Consider the following 19682-nt stretch of genomic DNA (forward strand, 5'->3'; position numbering starts at 1 on the left):
GGGATGTATAATAAGTTGCTTTACCTGACTGATGTTGGTGGTTTTATAAAATCAAAAGTCCTTTACACATCTTTAACCTGAAGCATAAAAATAAAACACAGCAGTTATCGTTTAATCATTAAATCCAGCATTCAATATCTTTAAAACAACATATCCTTTATTATTTATTAGATTTGTAAGAAAGTAAGTAACAAACACATTTGCAGCTTTTGTTTCTGTGAGAGATAAAGAAAACAAGATGAACATCTCTATCTCCTCTGATGTTGTTAATAGGTTGCTTCAGCAAACCGAGGCTCTTTGAACTTTGTGTGATCATATAAACATGTGGATCTACATTGAAAGTGATTCAATCTTCTGTTCATCCACTTTGTGTGGGCATGTGAGAATTTAATTAGAAAGATCCTTCAAACATGCATCAGCTTGCCTTAAAGCATAGGTCTCAAACTCAATTCCTGGAGGGCCGCAGCTCTGCACAGTTTTGCTCCAACCATAATTAAACACAGCTGATCCAACTAATCAAGGTGTTCAAGACTAAATCAGCTGTGTTTGATTAGGGTTGGAGAAAAACTGTGCAGAGCTGCGGCCCTCCAGGAATCGAGTTTGAGACTTATGCCTTAAAAGAACGCTCCTTCTTTTTTTGGGAAATAGGACAAAAGGCTAATTTTACAACTATACTTCAGACTTAAACAGTTGTGTTTAACCATTTTGTGATTAAATTTGGCTGATCTCCGGGTCTGGCGGAAGCACTTTTAGCTTAGCTTAGCATAGATCATTAAGTCAGATTAGACCATTAGCATCTCGCTCACAAATGAATAAAGAGTTTTGATATTTAAAGCTCGACTCTTCTATAGTTGCATTAAGTACTATAGCTCAAATGGAAAATTGCTATTTTCTAGGCTGATATGGCTGAAGGAGCTCTACTCTGATTTAATAATCAACAGAAAGCAAGCAACTCTGCTCCCTGAAAATAGTTCTGAACCATCACAAAGAGTCTGGCTGCAGACCAGGTGCCCATGCAAGCTGAGACTGCATGCATGTTTTTAACACCTAAAACCTAATTCACACTGCATGACGGTAAACATCGGCAGATCGCTGTTCCGTTCACACTATATCAGGGATTTTTCAAACTGTGAGTCGCGACCCGTTAGTGGTGGTTGGCACAGTAAGGAAAGGTGGGTCTCGCAATGTCACTTAGCTGTAGCCTATTTGCAGCAATTTGCGTTGCGGTTGCAGTGAATCAAAACCAGTTTGAAAATGAGCGAACGACTCTTAAGAGACGATTCTGTTTTGCGTCGCAGACTTCTGATACCTTTTCAAATCAAACCAAATCTAAAAAGAAGCCACACAGAAAATATGATCAGTCCTACCTCGATCTTAGTTTTGGTCCCACTTTATATTAAGTGGCCTTAACTAAGGGCCTACTCACACTATGCCATCCGTACCGTGCCCAGGCCCGTTTCCCGGATCGTTTGAGAAGTGTGAGTGCGTTGAATCGGGCTCAAGCACGGTTCACTTGGCCGGCCCTGGCCCGGTTGGAAGAGGTGTGCCTGAGCGCGGTACACTTGGGCTTTGGCGCGGTACGCTTGTGTGTGAGCGCGAAACGCGCCAAAGCCCGAAACCGAAAGCGAGACGTGACTTTTAAGGGACTTTTTGATATGGATTTATTAATCATTCTTACTGTTCAGTGATCGCAAACTGCCGTAGTTTATTAAAGACGAGAACTCCTCACAGCACGCCAGCTGCGCGCCTTCAGCAGATCTCCTCATTCCTGCAGCACGAGAGCTTAATGATTGTTTATGAGCGCCAAAAGTGGCGGATCTGTTCGGTAAAATATCTGACTGTGTGTCCCCGCATCCCTAAGGACTGTTTGGCGAAATATTTGACTGCATGTCACTGCATAACAAACGACTGAAAGGATATAACTAGAGAAATCTTCACTGTGCTGCTAAATGAGAGCGTATGGCAAGCCGTTTTAACATTTAAACCTTGTTCTGACTATCCATAAATATATTTAGAGATATAATTATATATTTTGACAAGTCATTATTATAATTCGACTTGTCAGAATGACAATTAGAGATATCTGCAATTACAATTGTACTAGTACGAAATCAGATTGGAGATATCTTGGATATATCAAATATATTATGACTAGTCATATTCCTCCATTGACTTCCATTGAAAAATATTTGCAGATATCTCTAACTGAGTTTTGACTCGTCAAAAATCCAATTCAAGATATCTACAACTGTAATTCGACTATTAGTAAATTAATTAGAGATATCTTCAAATATATTTGTAAATATCTCTAAATATTACGAATTAAAGACATCTCCAAATGTATGACTAGTAAAAACTCAGTTAGAGATATCTCTAATTACAATTGTGCCGAGTCAAAACTCATTTAGATATCTGCAAATATTTTTCAATGGAAGTCAATGGAGGAATATGACTAGTCATAATATATTTGCAGATATCTCCAATCTGATTTCGTACTAGTACATTTGCAATTGTAGATATCTCTAATTGTTATTCTGACTAGTCGAATTATAATTATGACTAGTCAAAATATAATTAGAGATATCTCTAAATATATTTATGGAGTCAGAACAAAGATTTAAATGCTAAAAAGGCTTGCCATAGAGAGCGCTTCTGAACAGCGCAGCAGCGATGACGTAAGCGTGCCGTGGCCCGGTATGGTGTGAGCGCGGGCCGTCGGGGGAGACGGGAGGGGGACAAGCGTGCTTTGGCCCGGTTCGAGGCAACTGTACCTAGTGTGAGTACGGCCTAATATGTACTTACACAGGAATTAATAGTTTTCACTGTGTATTCACTGTGTACTTATGCTTGATTAAATACATGTATGTAATTACATCTGTAACTAACTTTTGTAATTACATTTGTAAATACACTGTTGACCATCCCTTACACCCACCCTTAAACCTACCCATACCACCAAACCTGTCCATAATCCAACCTCTATCCCAACTCAAAAGCATCACAAGTGTTCTCAAATACATTATAAACACAGACTCTGGGCAGAAGTCCAGAGGGTGAGGAAGTCCTGCATTGTCTTTATGCTTAGAAAAGCTTGCAAGTGCTAGCATGAAACCTTAAAACTTAAACGACACCTGACAACAACACATTTTGCATATGTCAACAAAAGGTTGATCATATTCTCTTCTTAAAAAAAGAAGAGTATCTTCGTCAACAAAAAATGATCACAGTTACAGCCAGCATCCCACAAAAAGCACTTCGAGCCTCATTTTTTGCATATCGAATCGCAAAATCCCAAAAGTCACACACCATATATTTTTGACTGCTTTGAATGGACACATTTTTTACCCATTTTTTCATATATGATTCATATTATGGTGGGTCTTGAGACTGAATTACTTGCCTAGGTGGGTCCCAGAAGGAAAATGTTTGGGAACCCCTGCACTACATGACTTGATTTTGTCTTTAAATCCCTGTGGTGTTCACACTACGTAAATAATCCACAAGAGTGGGGACACACACACTACACTATCTGACAAAAACTGGTTCTCAAACAGCTCTGTCAAGCTACCAAACCACAGCCTATGAAATGTCTAGGGAGGAGCTATCAGAAAAAGGCTGAACACTATTGGCTGCTTGTGTGCTGATGACATCACTGACAGCGATTCAAACTTCTCTGAAAGCTTTAAATATGTGTGCCTTTTCTGCTTAGCAACTTCCTGCTAACATAAACATAATTTTCTGGTAGCAAAAACATAAATTTATTATGTAAATTTGCAGGTGTTCTAGTATCCTAACTACATATTTATAGGCTGTAATACCAAAAAAGATAATATTTTTAGGGTAATGATGTCATAAAATATGATGACCGACATTCAAAGCTTAATTTTAATATTTTAATAAAAGGTTTGAATTTAAATATGACGTGACAATATGACGTCTCATTTGAGAACTGTCAGAATGGAAATTCTAATAGTTTTTAGAATTCTAGTTCCACTGTTAATATAACCTAAGCTGTGTCCCAAATCGCATACTTATGCACTATTCTACGACATTTTGAAGTATAAATAGTGTCAGTAGTGCGTTCACACTGAAAACTCTAAAAATAATAAGTGCACTTCATTTACCCGGATGATGCACTCATTCAGATGCTAAAATAAAGTGTGTAATGATAGACACTTCAAACCGCAGGTTTGCTCACGTAGTGGAAGGGGCGGAGCTATCGGGCGCACATGTTGGATAACTTTATCAATTTTGGATGGTGAAAGCAAAATTTCCCTACGAGAGTGATTATAGCGCCTCCCGATGGTAAATGCAGTTATACTCATGACAGGTATTTTTTGATAGTTTGGTCATTTATTTCACTGATTCAGAAGCTGTCAAATGTCATCAGGGAAACGGTTTGAATTTCCGCTTAGTAAAAAAAACATTTGTGCTCCGTTTGGGACGATGATACATTTATATACTCTGCATTTTGAGTGTGTAAGTGCATAAGTACATAGTGCATGAGTGCAAAGAGTATAGTGTGCCATTTAAGATGCAGCTCTGGTCTCGTGTCCGTATTAACACAGAGCGAAGCGAGTGCATCGATGCCCATTTTGGGCAATCACAGACCTTTCTGTTGAGCTCCTGAACACAATGACCATTCAGCTCATGCTGATATGCTCTCTCATTGGCTGCAGCTCGTCACAGCGTCTGCCCGTACGTGGGGTCGAGTCAGCCGACTGGTCTGAAATATTTAGCGAGATATTGTATTTTCATCGGCGAAGTGTCGACAATGTGTCAGCGAGCCTCTTTAATGCATTGTTCAGTAGTTCACATATAAAGATTGCAGAGTGCTGAGCACCCCCAGTATTTTCCCCGATCACAGCCCGATCTGTCGGTGAGCTCCTTAATTTGAAAATCTCGTAGTGTGAGCTAGGCAACCCTCCCCCTAAGCCTACTGATTTTTAAAGCACTGTGTAATAGCATTGCACTGCTGCAGCCATGGCACAAAAATTACGCCAGAATGAGAGTATAGTTCCTAACCATATTGGCCAACACAGGCTCATTGTGAAAATGCAACCCTGTACACATTTCTGGAGAGCACGAATTATGTGGCCAGAGCTGCTTATGGTGGCATTTCGTCTTTAAACGAACGCTACAGGGCGATATGATGCCACGACTGCTTCTGTTTCATTTTGAGCTACCAGCTGACCGCTTACCTTCGTGTGGACCACTGTTATGTTTGCCGACTTGAGACGCAGAAAGGAGTTGACCGCAACAACAGGGTTTGAGTCCAGCGAAGATCGGTTGCAGAAAGCTGTTAAAACAAAAACAAAACCAGAAACATTAAATAAAATAAGTAAATAACAGGGTGAGAATGTGGTAAAATCTGAAACGTGGTAAAATGAGGCTGCCATGAGGGCTGGTTGGGTTTAGGGAAGTGGGCGCTGGTCAATCTGTGCTTTTTAAAACACTAGCAATTGGGTTAAGGGAAGGGGGTATCAGTTGGTCAGCCATCTAGTAAGTCAGTCGACAGCGGCCTCTGGTGGATTTATGCGTGAACAGCATGTGCGGATGGCACTCACAAGAGAAATCTGAGATCTGAAAAAGCGTACACAGCGGCCTCTGGTGGATTTACGAAAACAAAAACTGCAAAAAAGATTTACCTCATAGGATATATTTCGCTCTCTCCTGAAATGTATGCAGGGGTACATATTAACAATGAGCCTGGGTTGATATTGGCCTAGAAAATAGCAACATGTAGTCATTCTTACTACACGATATAACTACACAAGTGTCAAGCTTTAATTATTACAATTAATAACATTTGGTCTTTTTTAAGCGAGACGCTAATGGTCTAATCCGATTCAATGAGCTAAGCTAAGCTAAAAGTGAAAGTTGTATCAAAAACTCAACTGTTTATGATTAGGGGAAGTATTTGTTTTAAGTGGAGCGTTCCTTTAAACGATATGGAAACATGAAAGGGTGGACACCAGAGGAAAGTGTTTTACGGAAGAGATGTTAATTAGTGAAGTTCACTGTTTATCCAAAGAATCAATCTCTTCCTTTTCCCCTCATACAGTTCCTTCTTTATTTCCTTCGACTTTAACACAATAATCTGACACAGCTCTGTTTTGAAGGGATAGTTCACCCAAAATTTAACATCATTTACTATTTAAAAACAGCCATAGGGGCAACACGGTGGCTCAGTGGTTAGCACTGTTGCCTCACAGCAAGATGGTTGCTCAGAAGATCAGTTGGCATTTCTGTGTGGAGTTTGCATGTTCTCCTCATTCTCCTTTGGGTGCTCCTGTTTCCCCCACAGTCCAAACACATGCGCTATAGGAGAATTGAATAAGCTAAATTGTCCATAGTCTATGAGTGTGAATGAGTGTGTATGGGTGTTTCCCAGTACTGGGTTGCAGCTGGAGGGACATCCGTTGTGGAAAACATATGCTGGATAAGTTGGGGGTTCATTTCACTGTGGCAACTCCTGATGAATAAAGTGACTAAGCTGAAGAAAAATGAATGAATGAATGAATGAATGAATGAATGAATGAATGAATGAATGAATGAATGAATGAATGAAAAGCAGCACTTGATTTCAGAGTATTTTCTGATCTGACAATGGATGTCAGTTTACTGTAAAAAATAATGAAAAAAGACAAGACAACAATTATTTTAGGTTACTTTAACTTATTTTAATAAGGTGATCAGGTTTCAGCTAAACATTTTAAGATATACAGAGTTTGACTTTACATTTTTAGTCAGTTTGACTGATATGAGTTGAGAAAACTAGAAAAGTTTATTTGATTCAGCATTTTTTATAGTGTGGCTGTTTTTTTCCAACATTCTTCAGAATATCTTGTTTATAATATCTATCTATAATATCAGAATATCTTGCTTGACATCAATTAAATGGGTCAAATTTATCATGCTAAACTATTTATGGGTTAAATGCTATTCATTGCATTTCTTAAAGATTGCAAAAAAGTGATTGCTAATCTGTGCATGGCTGACAAAATATACTTCTGCACAAACATAATTGGCTAATTCAATTCAATTCAATTCACCTTTATTTCTATAGCGCTTTTACAATGTAGATTGCGTCAGCTCAGCAGCTTCACATAGAAGAACAAAGTAAATTAAAACAGTGTAGTTCAGTTTTCAGTGTTTAAGTTCAGTTCAGCTTAGCTCAGTTCAGTTTGGTTTATTAATCACAACTGAGAGTCCAAACACTAAAGAGCGAATTAATCGATGCGCAGCTCTACAGATCCCGAACCATGCAGGCCAGTGGCGACAGCGGCAAGGAAAAAACTTCACCAATTGGCGAAAGTGAAGAAATAAAAAACCTCGAGAGAAACCAGGCTCAGTTGGGCACGACCATTTCTCCTCTGGCCAAACGTCTTGTGCAGAGCTGCAGTGTAGGCGCTAGAGAAAGCTGGACCTCAGTGAAGACTCGTCTGTCCCTGGAGCATCACAGGACTCATGCTCTCCACTCCTTCAAGACCACCACAGCAGCTGTTCAGGATACGGCCTGGTCCAGGATTTTGAAAACCTTGGGATTATCTCGGCGCTGGTCTTTATAGGCAATTAATCAACAAAAATAACAAAATATAATTGAGATACATTCATATTTTGGGTTTTTAGAGTTATAATAACATTGCAATAGAAGAGTAAAATTGAAATGTAAACAGAAAAAAACATTGCAAATTTTTACATCAGCTACTTACCAAGATGTTCATGACCCTAAATGCAAAAAATTGGCAATGCATCCAAAAAGTCAATTGATTGAAGATCGATTGCGGAAAAACTTCAGCATGTCACTGGGGTGGTACCTTTTTAAAAGGTACAAATTTTTACCTAAAAGGTCCATATTAATACCTCAAGGGTACATATTATTACCTAAAAAGTACAAAAGTGTTCCTCTTAAAATTTGTAGGTAAAAATTTACACTTTTGAGGTACCAGTATTAACCCTTTAGGTACAAACTTGTACCTTTTGAAAAGGTACCACCCCAGTGACAGCTCATGTACCTTTATTTCTGAGAGTGTAGGGTAAATATTTTTTGGCTTCATAATAAAATAACAAAATAAAACCAAGATATTTGACTATTTAGGGTCTGTAGAGTTGCTGTATATCACAGTAATCAAGTCAAATTGTCCCAAATTTACCAAGGAAATTAGTAAATTCTTTAATAAGAACGTGAGTTAAAGGGTAAAAGCATGTATGAACACATCGACGAAAAAATGGGTTACAGTTACAGGGGAATTGTGGTGTACAGAATGGACAACAATGCTATAAGACATATAATTATGCATGCTAGCACACTTATTACTGTCCTTCAAAAGGGAGTAAATATGTGTTATTCTGCACCAAGGATAAACATACAGTAATGTGTGTTCATGTGGTTGTTGCTGACATGAGCATAAAACTAAACGTTTTATAAAATCAAACGTTTCAGACGTTTCATGTGTAAAGTGAACACTTGACCTGTTACCTGAAGCCATTTGGTGGTTAGGTTAAGCTTTAATGTCATTGTTCTACATGTTAGGGCATGAAGTAGAATCAAATGTCAGTGTTTTGTTAGGTCATGGTTGTAATAACCATAAATATACTGCAATATAACACCGCTATTTAACATTGAAATCTGAAACCTAAGAACAATTGATTGCACAATCATTTACTGTGAGTTTGTCCGAGTGTAGTAGATTACTGTTAATTCATAACAGGTAAAGTTTGGTTCTCTCAGCTTTTTAGATAGATAGAAAAGTAAGATGGATGAATGGATAGATAGATATAAAAAGTTGGATGGATGGATGGATGGATGAAAAAGTTAGATGGATGGATGGATGGATAGATATTTAGATAGATAGAAAGGATGGATGATGGATGGATGGATGGATATTTAGATATATAGAAAAGTTAGATGGATGGATGGATGGATGGATGATGAATAGATAGATAGATAGATAGATGGATGGATGGATGGATGGATGGATGGATGGATGGGTGGGTGGGTGGGTAGGTAGGTAGGTAGGTAGGTAGGTAGATAGATAGATAGATAGATAGATAGATAGATAGATAGATAGATAGATAGATAGATAGATAGATAGATAGATAGATGGATGGATGGATGGATGGATGGATGGATGGATGGATGGATGGATGGATGGATGGATGGATGGATGGATGGATGGATGGATGGATGGATGGATGGATGGATGGATGGATAGATGGATGGATGGATGGATGGATGGATGGAGGATGGATAGATAGATGATAGATGGATGGATGTTTAGATAGATAGAAAAGTTAGATGGATGGATGGATGGATGATGAATAGATAGATAGATAGATAGATAGATAGATAGATAGATAGATAGATAGATAGATAGATAGATAGATAGATAGATAGATAGATAGATAGATAGATAGATAGATAGATAGATAGATAGATAGATAGATAGATAGATAGATAGATAGATAGATAGATAGATAGATAGATAGATAGATAGATAGATAGATAGATAGATAGATAGATGCAGAAGACAACCCAGATAGATAGACAAAGCAACAGACAGACTGAATGGGTGGATGGATGGATGGATGGATGGATGGATGGGTCAAAATGGGTCAAATGTCAGACAGAAAGAAAGTAATTAATCAGTTCTGTCGCGTCTAAATATCAAAGTACCCAATGATATCCTCACTGTACCGGCGTCTATGTCTGTGACCATCTGTGACCAGCAGAGGGAGCAGTACAACTCTTACCAATAATGCCTGTAACACAGGCGCACTCACACACATACACACTCACTCTCAGTTTTTATTGTCAAAGGAGCTACTGGGAGACTCTCTACAGGGCACAGTCTGCTCATTCTTCAGGCACAGATGGATTATCGTTCGGTTCGGGTCTTCTGAGCGGAATCTCACGGCTGTGTTCGGTCAGGTAACGTTAAAAACAGCGGGTTTCCCTCTTCTCGCGCCGTGACGTGTCTGTACGTGTGTTTTTGATCTGCTGATCTCGCCGCGTCCAGGATCATTATTATTCCTACAGCAGTTTTCCACACGCATTCTTCACATATTTGAACGACTTTAATGAAGGCGTAGATTTCGCCTTTTTAAGATCATGAGCTGATCATATTCACGACAGATAGCCTATGTATTATTTAAAGGGAAACACCGTCGCTCCTGTAGGAAGATTTAACACTGTGAGACAGACGTTTTACGTAAACTGCATTATTAAAGGCGAGCTGTCATATGTTACTTCGTTGTATACTTTTGGAGTCAGCAAGACTGCAGATAACATGGGCTCCAATTTTCTATTAAAATATGAATGCATATATGTAAATAATATAGTACATTTCTGTTGTAATATTTAAGTTTTTGTATGTTAAAAAATTATATATATATATATATATATATATATATATATATATATATATATATATATATATATATATATATATAGCTTTTGTCCCGTTTGTATCCAAATACTTTTTCAAACTGCATATATTTTTTTAGACGGACAAATATGTAAAACATTGATAGATATAGACTGACAGACAAAAGACGATGCAAAAGATGATAGATATGGTATCTAAATACTTTTTAAAGGTGCTATATGTAAATTTTTGACTTTTCTAAAGCAAAAATACCATAATATGTTTGCAGTTATTTAAGAAACATGCTGAGTGAAACTTCTTGTTTACCTGAAAAACAATGCTGAAGTCAGATATTCTGCTTTGAAAATGTGCGTTATGTGCCGGAACGTCTGTCTTTGTTTTGATTTTTTTTTCCGCTCACTGCCAGTTTAGCCAATTAAATTTTAGCATCCCAGGTTGCCTTGGTGGAAAACAACATATTTCATTCATTCATTCATTCATTCATTTATTCATTCATTCATTCATTCATTCATTCATTCATTCATAAAGGCTCTGAAAGCATGCAGTTGTGACCAAAATGTGACCTCAGGTAGACAGTAGCAGACTCCGAAATGAGATGCAGATTCAGAGTTCCACATGAGGTTATCAATTAGCAAATAATAGAAATATTACAAACTTAAACATTAAGTGAGCAGGTTACATTGTTTTTAATTTAATTAATACATATTATACCTCTTTAACACTATTAAATGTAGATGCTGAATCACTGATATGTGTTGGTTTTGAGTTCAATTTCAAACAGTTTATTTTATTTTCAAGATCTGAGGTGAACTATCTGCTGCAGCTTTCATTATACGGCAATAGATGTCATGTAAAATGATATTCAAACCTACATTGTTAGCATTTAACACTGAACAAAAGCACATGAGGTACAGGGGCGTTGCTAGGGTCAAAAAGGATACGGGCAGGGCCAGAGCAAGCTGAACTGAACGTACGTCGCTCTCAGTATACCGTCTAAGTTGCCTCTATGGATGCGCGGGCCCTGGATAAGAGGCTTAGCTCAAACAAGTTTTTTTTTTCTGAATAACTGGCAGGTGTTTACATTAACATGACACATGTTTTTTTTGATTACAGTTATTTTATTTCACCAAAGCTACACACATTTTATACTGTGAAACCAAATATTAAGCTTCAGAAGTAGTTAGAGCTAGTCAGTTTCGGGAAACAGTTGTATTATTACCTCATCAGCTTCAGCTCCTCAAAATAATAAATGAAATTTCTCAATGATGATTCTAATTTCTGTTTAAGTACACTAAAGAAGAGAATGTTGTTTGTTGGTTTTACAGCTGCAAAGAAGGCAATCATACAAAATTGGTTTACTCCACAGATGTGTTCAAAAACATTTTGGATTCATAGCCTCCTTAAAATAGTGACTTGTGAAGGTACAAAAGCACAAATTGATAAGGCTAAACCTAGTACTAGGGCTGTGCAATAAATCGCAATCACAAAAAAAACGCAACTTAAGCACACGCAATTTCTAAACCGCTAAAGGTTGCAATTTTTATCTATTTATTTCGAATTTTATTCGGACTATGTTCTTGTGCGCATGATTTTAATGTTAACCAATCAGAGCTGACGCAGCGCACCGGGCAGTTACAGCTAAGCTGAGTAGAAGAAAGATCTGTTCCAACACTTAAAACAGCGCCATAAAAAAACTGCATGATCAATGCATGTCGACAAAGTCCATCAAAACAAACAAAAGCACACATCAAAGCCAGCCCAAACAGACTAAACTAGTATCCATTGTTCAAGCATTTGCAAGCACCGTGCCTTAAAGGGTCAAAACGGCACAAAGAAATTACTGACGCAATAGTTTTGTCATGCACTTCTTGTGCACTGAATGCATTTAGAATGTGTGTATGTAGCTTGTTTGAAAAAGCAAAAACAGTTGCCAAAATCGCAAATAAAATTGCAATCGCAATATTCATTCATAAAATCGCAATATGATTAATTTGTCCATATTGCACAGCCCTACCTAGTACCCTTGATGCATGGCAGTGTTTTTCTTCCAACATTTAAGACTATATGAAAAAATGGAAAGGTGTTTTTTTTTTTCCTTCTCTCAGATTGAAAATTGTTGATATGTCTGTTGCTCCTCTACCCTGTTTGTTTGTTTGAATGTCTTTTATTTTTTTTTAATCTAAAGACATTAAAACATCACCAAAAAAAAAAAGAATAAAAAACAACAGACGTTTTTTTTTTTATACTTGCCGTGTGACAACAGTCCCACTTGCCGGTAGAAACACGTACTGCTGAACAGCTGACTATTTAAATACCCGACACAAAAGCTGCGCTAAGTGGAATGCTCGTGATGTATGTGGTAAATTTAAGTACTTGAATAACAAAAAAAATGTTATACAACCTAGTTTAAGTGCAGCATATTCCAAAAGATCAGGGGCTTTTGACAATATATCAGGGGCTTAACCCCCCGAACCATCCCCCCACCTCCACCCCCCCTCGCAAAGCCACTCATGAGGTTTACCTGAGGTGATCATTGTCAGTTTTCTGTTGTTCAGCTGCAAGAAATAGAAGCTGTTTCTAATATATAAATTCGAGGTGTTGGTTAGGACAAAAACTTATTTTAATTTGGAAAATATTTCTTATATCGCATGCCGTTGATTTTATTTAGAACACGACTCAAATCAGCCTTTAGGGTTGATAGTTAAGCTTGATTTATACTTCTGCCTGGCACTGCGTCACGGAGCTCCGCTGACTGCATGCGCACCTCACGAAACAGACGAGGCTTTTATACTTGACACGTTCGCTGTCGTGATATTCTTTAAAACAACAGGGGGTGGTAAAAACAAACCCACTGTAAAATAAAATGGATAAACAGAGAAGTAGGAAGTTTCCGGAATGTCATTTCGGTCCTACTTTATATTAAGTGTCCTTAACTACTATGAACTTGCATAAAAAAATAAATACAATGTACTTACTGTGTTTATGATGCATTTGAGAACACTTGTGGTGCTTTTTTGGGATAGAGGTTGGGTTTTGAACAGGTTTGGTGGTGTACGTAGGTTTAAGGGTGGGTTAAGGTGTAAGGGATGGTCAACAGTGTATTTACAAATGTAATTACAAAAGGTAATTACAGATGTAATTACATACTTTTATTTAATCAAGCATAAGTACACAGTAAATACATGTATTTACACAATAAGTACAAACTAATTATTCCTGTGTAAGTACTTATCAGTTAAGGCCACTTAATATAAAGTGGGACCGTCATTTCTTAATATTATTGAAGATTTTTAAACTAATTATTTCCATTATTTTTTTAATGACTATAAGGATTTTTAGAACTTTTCAATATTTTTTTTAAATCAAACTTTGATGCATCACTTGCTTTATATCTGTTTATATCTCTGACATGTTTATCTATTACAGTTCATTAAAATATTAATGATAAGAGAACATGGGTTGCTCTACAAATATATTTTTTATTATGGCAATAATAAAAGCTAAAAAAAGTGCATGTTTTTTTGTAGATTTAGCCTGCTCCACAATTCACACATTACTGTCTGGCCAGTTTCTGTCCTCTTCTTATGCTAAAAAGGCAATAATGGTCCAACATTCCTGACCATTAACACCAATAAAGCCTAGAAAAACAGGCCATCATTATATAGTAAAGTGATAGGTTCAGATATTCTTTTCCTGTTATCAAAGAAAAATTTTGTGAATTCATTTTTGAATTTTGAATTTTGTATTTATTAAATTGTTTTAGTGTCAAAATTGTAATATTTACATCAGTGTTGAACCTATAAAAGATGGAAAAACTTGTCCCTTTTGGCTTAACAATCTTATCTCTCAGGTTTTTCCAAACTTTTATACAAAAACTGTCGTACTTTCCCTCTGCTGTTGCAATTTCTAGCCTAGAATGGTTGTTTATCTGGTTATCCCCATAGTCACGCATGGACAGATCATAAAGATGTCTGTACAGTCGTACCTGTTTCAGACAAAATCTCTTCAAAGTGTTTCATATTCAACTCAAGTCAGAGACGGCAGCACGCAAACTGTTCGCTCGAGTCTCATAAACTAATTATGAGCTCCGCCAGGCAAAATCATGTCGCGCACACCCAAAGCACACCTCCGCAATCACAGTGTTGATGTCACATTTGCTGCGTGCACTCAAGCGAACTAGTGGACACATCGAGTATAAACCAGGCTTTACACTGTTGGTCCTGTTGGTCCTCAATCTGGCAACCTGCACTTGCATTTGTTTTGATCCAGGAATGCATTACCTAGTTCAACCACTGGGTGTCAAACTTACTTACAGCACCTTTAAATAGCAAATATTTTCAATGCTTAAATGTAGATTTGTTTCTAATAGCATGCATAGAATATGAAATAATATATTATTATAACACGCATAATAATTTTTCCCACAGTAATTCCTTTTTAAAAACAGTCAACAATATGTGAAATGAACTTGATGACCCTATAATGAGGCATGCGTTTTACACTTCTCTGAACAACTGACAATATTGCTCTTTTTATTTCAGAAAATGAAAACAAGTGAATTAAAGTAGATGGTATTTTCAAGCAACTGACTGTGCTAACTGCCTTTTTAAATTAGTTTAGTTCTCATTAGCTCATTTGAATAATCCTCCTCTGGTGTGACGGATTTTTAAAGTGTGAATATTTCACATCGTCCTTCCTCTTAAATGAGGCCATGAATAATAAATGCACGAAAACTTAAACCACTTTTCAATAGAGTATGTCACACATACACACCACAAGAGAGCCGCTGGATGCTGCATTTTTTTAATAACAGCAACTGCCAAAAAAGGTGATAAAGCCAAACAGTAGCATGGTTTCATGTCTGAAGGTGACAGTGCATATCCGTTTTCATCAGAGTCTTTCATATTTAGCTGCAGAGGAGTGAAGGGTGTAGACATGAAAGCGTGGTTTAATGCACTGATGATGTGGCCTCTGGGCTTTAAACATCTGTTCAGTTCATCAGCTGGGTGTATTTGTGTGTGTGTGTGTGTGTGTGCGTGTGCACTTCAAAATTGGTCAAAAAGCTTGCTGTACGAATGAATTTAAAGGCACAGCATCTGTATTTAAAGTTAATAACAGTTTCTGCTTCTGTGTGACTTGGGTAAATTACATGTTGCTTCCTTAGTACTGAGTTGTTTCACCAGATTTTGGTTTTCCTCTATGTTGTTTTTGCTGCAGCATACAGTTAAAGTCAGAATTATTCGCCCTCCTGTGAATTTTTATTTATTTTTTAAATATTTACCAAATGATGTTAAACAGAGCAAGGGATGTTTCCACAGTATTTCCTCTAATTTTTTTTCTGGAGAAAATTTTATTTGTTTTATTTTTGCTACAATAAAAACAGTTTTGAATCTTTTAAATACCATTGTAAGTTCAATATTATTAGCCTCCCTAAGCAATATATATATATTTTTCGATTGTCTACAGAACAAACGACATGTCTAATTACCCTAATTAACATACAGTGTAAAATATTTGACCTTAAATTCACAGTAAATTGCTGGCTAATAATTGCATTATTTTCACAGTAATGTACTTTATGTAAACTCACCGAAATTTACTGTGAGGTAATTCATAATAACAATAATTCTTTAAATATTTCGAAATATCAAAAAAAGTGCCTGTACTAGCATAAAAGTTAATGTGTAATAATTTCTATGTTGAATAAACTAATAATAGTGTTTGAATTCCTATAACGTGCACAAATTATAGCTATTTTTACAGTAATTTACTGTAATCATGATGTCTACCTTAATTTCACAATAAAATTCTGAATAGGAAAAAACAAACAGTTAAATACTGTAAAGTGACACTAATGTAATTTAAGGTGAAAAATTACAGTTACATGTTGTGTAATTCTGGGAATTTATTATAGTGACTATGGCCCCGTTTACACTAATGCGTTTTAGTTTGAAAACGCATAAGTTTTGCTACGGTTATGCCCTCCGTCCACACTATGCCGGAGTTCTCGAGCGCCGAAAACGGAGCGTTTCGAAAACGCTGGAGAGGCCGTTATCATTCTGAAACGCTGCTGCTCCGTCTCAGTATGGATGATGAAAAACGGAGACATCTGAAAACGAAGGCGGGGCTGCAGACATTCGCCTCTCTGATTGGGGCTTTTCCTGAATATTAAGTAGCTTAACACACACAGTTCAGTCCCGCATCTTCTCCGTGTAAGTTCAGACTTCGCAAGTTTGATCAAGGCTGCACTCTATTCTTCTCAGTTTGATATGGAAAACAGACTATACCGAGGACACGGGTAAATCTTCAATGGGAACAGTGTACTGTATAACTTCATTCACATCACCCTGGCTTCGTTGTTTCACTTTCTCAACAATAAAATGAAAACATGATTTAAGGAACTGCCTATTTTCATTTTAATATTAACAACTTAACAGACAGCAGAAATGTTGAGGCGTCGTGCTGCATATATGAGCGTCATCTTCACTGTGTGGATATTTATAGCAAAACAGAGCCAATAACAACTACCTCCTTTCAATTTCAGTGAAAATACGAAACACACCCTTTCTTTTGCTGAATATCAGTTTTAATAATCGATAATGGCCATTATAAAAGTTTAACATACAATAAGTTTATACATTATAGGAAATAAAGGCAAGCGATCAGTCAATATACAGAATGTACGTGCTTACATTAACCATTAACTTATCTGCGCTCAGTCAAAACACGTTACCTGAGAACAAGTAATAGATTCCAATGACCAAAGTCAGGGAATATGTCGTTAGATAAAGACAACAAGATGAATGAAATATCCCGTTTAATAAAGATAGTGAGATTAGATCCAGCGGGAGATGCTTAATGAGAGGTCCGACTAGCAGAGCTCTCATCTGGGTAGATGGGTGCAGCGCTTGCCAAAGAGTGTGTGTGTGGTCACGTGATGTGCGTTTTCAGCGTTTTGGTGTGGACGGAGAGCAGTTCAGAAACGCTGGGTAAAACGCAAGTGTGGACGCGGATCGTTTTCATTCTAAAACGCCGTTTTAAAACTAAAATGCACTAGTGTAAACGGGGCCTATGTTTACATAGACATCAGTAATCGAATTATTAGCCAAAATCATAATTTGTCGACTCTAACTGCAGTTTGGCACTTTCACTTTCATTCAGGAACATTTTGTGCATGCCCCCCGTGACAAACAAGATTGTTTGTGAGTATGAACTGCTGGAAGAGTGTAGTTTTAATTAAATGTTTGATACCGCATGGCGAATGGGAGAAAAAATGTAGCATTTCTCTGTAACTTTTCTTGCAGATCTTTCAGTTTATAATATTGTAGTGATATTAACGTACTGTAAAATCAGTAACTAAATCATTTTGATTAAGGTATGTCTTTAAAAACCAAAACACATATATATATATGTCACAAACTGAGGAGGGGAAAAGAGGCGGGGTGGAGCGACGACGCGGGGAAGCCTTCACAAACTGAGGAGCGATCACAAACAGAAAGCGACGAGAGTGTCAAAGTAGCCAAAAGTCATTCATTTTTAATAAGAACCGGCGGCGAGGAACAGCGCGGCGCGTCTTATCCTGTGTGGGCGTCGAGGAGAGTTAAAATCAAGTCAACTTTATGGTATGAGCTATGACGCGGTTCGGCGGCAAGCAATCAGAATGAAGTAGTCCACTGCTTGAGAGGAGTTCAGAGAACACAGACCTGTGAACTTTGGTTCTGACCACAGTTGTTCCGGAGAGTTTGATTATTGCGTTTGCCGGATTTTCAATTATTGAAAATCACCATGACGGGGGGCCCCCCAATCACGCGGGGCCCCCCCGCGGTGCTTGCCCTGCGGGCCCGTTTGCTACGCCACTGACTGTAATCCACACGTGAGTCAAGCTGCGCTCTCAAAGTGGGGAATTGAAAACAAAATCTTCGTTGCAGCACATTTATTAACGCATCACTGACGACCCATGTCTCCAAACAATTCTTCTTCTACTTGTTTTAATTATGGTTGGCAACTCAACGTTGCGTCTCTCTGAACACAGTAACAGGTAAAAACATGTGCATAATGAAAAAAACAACAAATTTTCACTGGTTAGCTAAATATAGATGTCCTAATAGTGTTTTTAGCAACCAAGGACACATATATGACTGTCAACATCTCAAAAAAATGTGTTTTGGTGTTTCGTGACCCTTGGACCCTTTCCTGGAGGGCCGGTGTCCTGCATAGTTTAGCTCCAACTTCCTTCAACAAGGTTGGAACTAAAATTTGCAGGACTCTGACCCTCAGGGCCGAGTTTGGGCACCCCTGCTTTAAGCTGAATACAAGTATCATGAAACATCTAGTAAAATATTCTGTACTGTCATCATGACAAAGATAAAATAAATCCACTATTAGAGATGAGTTATTAAAACATTTATGTTTAGAAATGTGTTGAAAAAATCTTATTTCCAATAAACAGAAATTAGGAGAACCAGTTCACCCAAAACTGAAACGTCTGTCATTATTTACTCACCCTTTACTTGCAACACACCTGTTTGACTGGTTTGGAAAACCATGTCTATTGACTTATCATTCTGTTTGTTTTTCCTACTATGGATGTCAGTGTTTACAGGTTTCAAATTTTCTACAGAATTTCCAAATAATTAAGTCTACAGAACAGAAAAAGTCTAATGGTTTAGAGACACTTGAGGGCAAATAAATAAAAATATATTGCAATGTGTTTTGGGATTAATTATCCAATCTCTCTTTTAAACTCATATTTTTAATAGGAAGCTCTACAATATTATATTTGTGCATATACATTAGATTAGTCTGTACTGAAGCAAAATCTGGAGCTCATCTAACAAAATAACTTACAATAACAGTCCAAAAACTAGTACAGCCAAATTTATATGTAATAGAAAAATATTAAATACAAATTTAAGAGGAACAAAAATAAGAGAAGCAAAAAAAAAAAAAAAAAATTGTAGGTTGTATTTTTTTTTTTTTTTTGCAAAATTTTGTATGGATTTAATTGTATTATCTTTCAATTTCTAAAGATGTTCTTTGACTAAAATATTTTTTAAACAAATATATCTGAAACAAAAACAATGAAATTTCAAAAACAATTTTAACAATTCTAACAATTTAGATCATAGGTCTCAAACTCAATTCCTGGAGGGCCGCAGCTCTGCACAGTTTTGCTCCAACCCTAATCAAACACAGCTGATCCAACTAATCAAGGTGTTCAAACGAGTCTTAAACATCTTGATTATTTGGATCAGCTGTGTTTGATTAGGGTTGGACTATGCAGAGCTGCGG

At 37.1% G+C, this 19682-nt stretch overlaps 1 protein-coding gene and 1 long non-coding RNA gene across 2 annotated transcripts in view; one reads left to right on the top strand and one right to left on the bottom strand.

Moving 5' to 3' along the window:
- Window positions 1-9821: 9821 nt before the first annotated feature.
- Window positions 9822-19682, top strand: part of pxylp1 (2-phosphoxylose phosphatase 1) — a 28374-nt gene continuing 18513 nt past the window's right edge. The window contains 1 exon segment of the mRNA NM_001002430.1: window positions 9822-9934. The gene's annotated coding sequence lies outside the window, so the exon portion shown is untranslated.
- Window positions 14686-19309, bottom strand: LOC147840704 (uncharacterized). The gene is made up of 3 exons (XR_015510056.1): window positions 18249-19309; window positions 17326-17970; window positions 14686-16360 (listed from the first exon to the last, which is right to left on the bottom strand). It is a non-coding gene; the product is annotated as an uncharacterized LOC147840704 (long non-coding RNA).

Source organism: Danio rerio, chromosome 15 (assembly GCF_052040795.2).
Source record: "Danio rerio strain M-AB ecotype USA chromosome 15, GRCz13ab, whole genome shotgun sequence".
Lineage (NCBI taxonomy): Eukaryota > Metazoa > Chordata > Actinopteri > Cypriniformes > Danionidae > Danio > Danio rerio.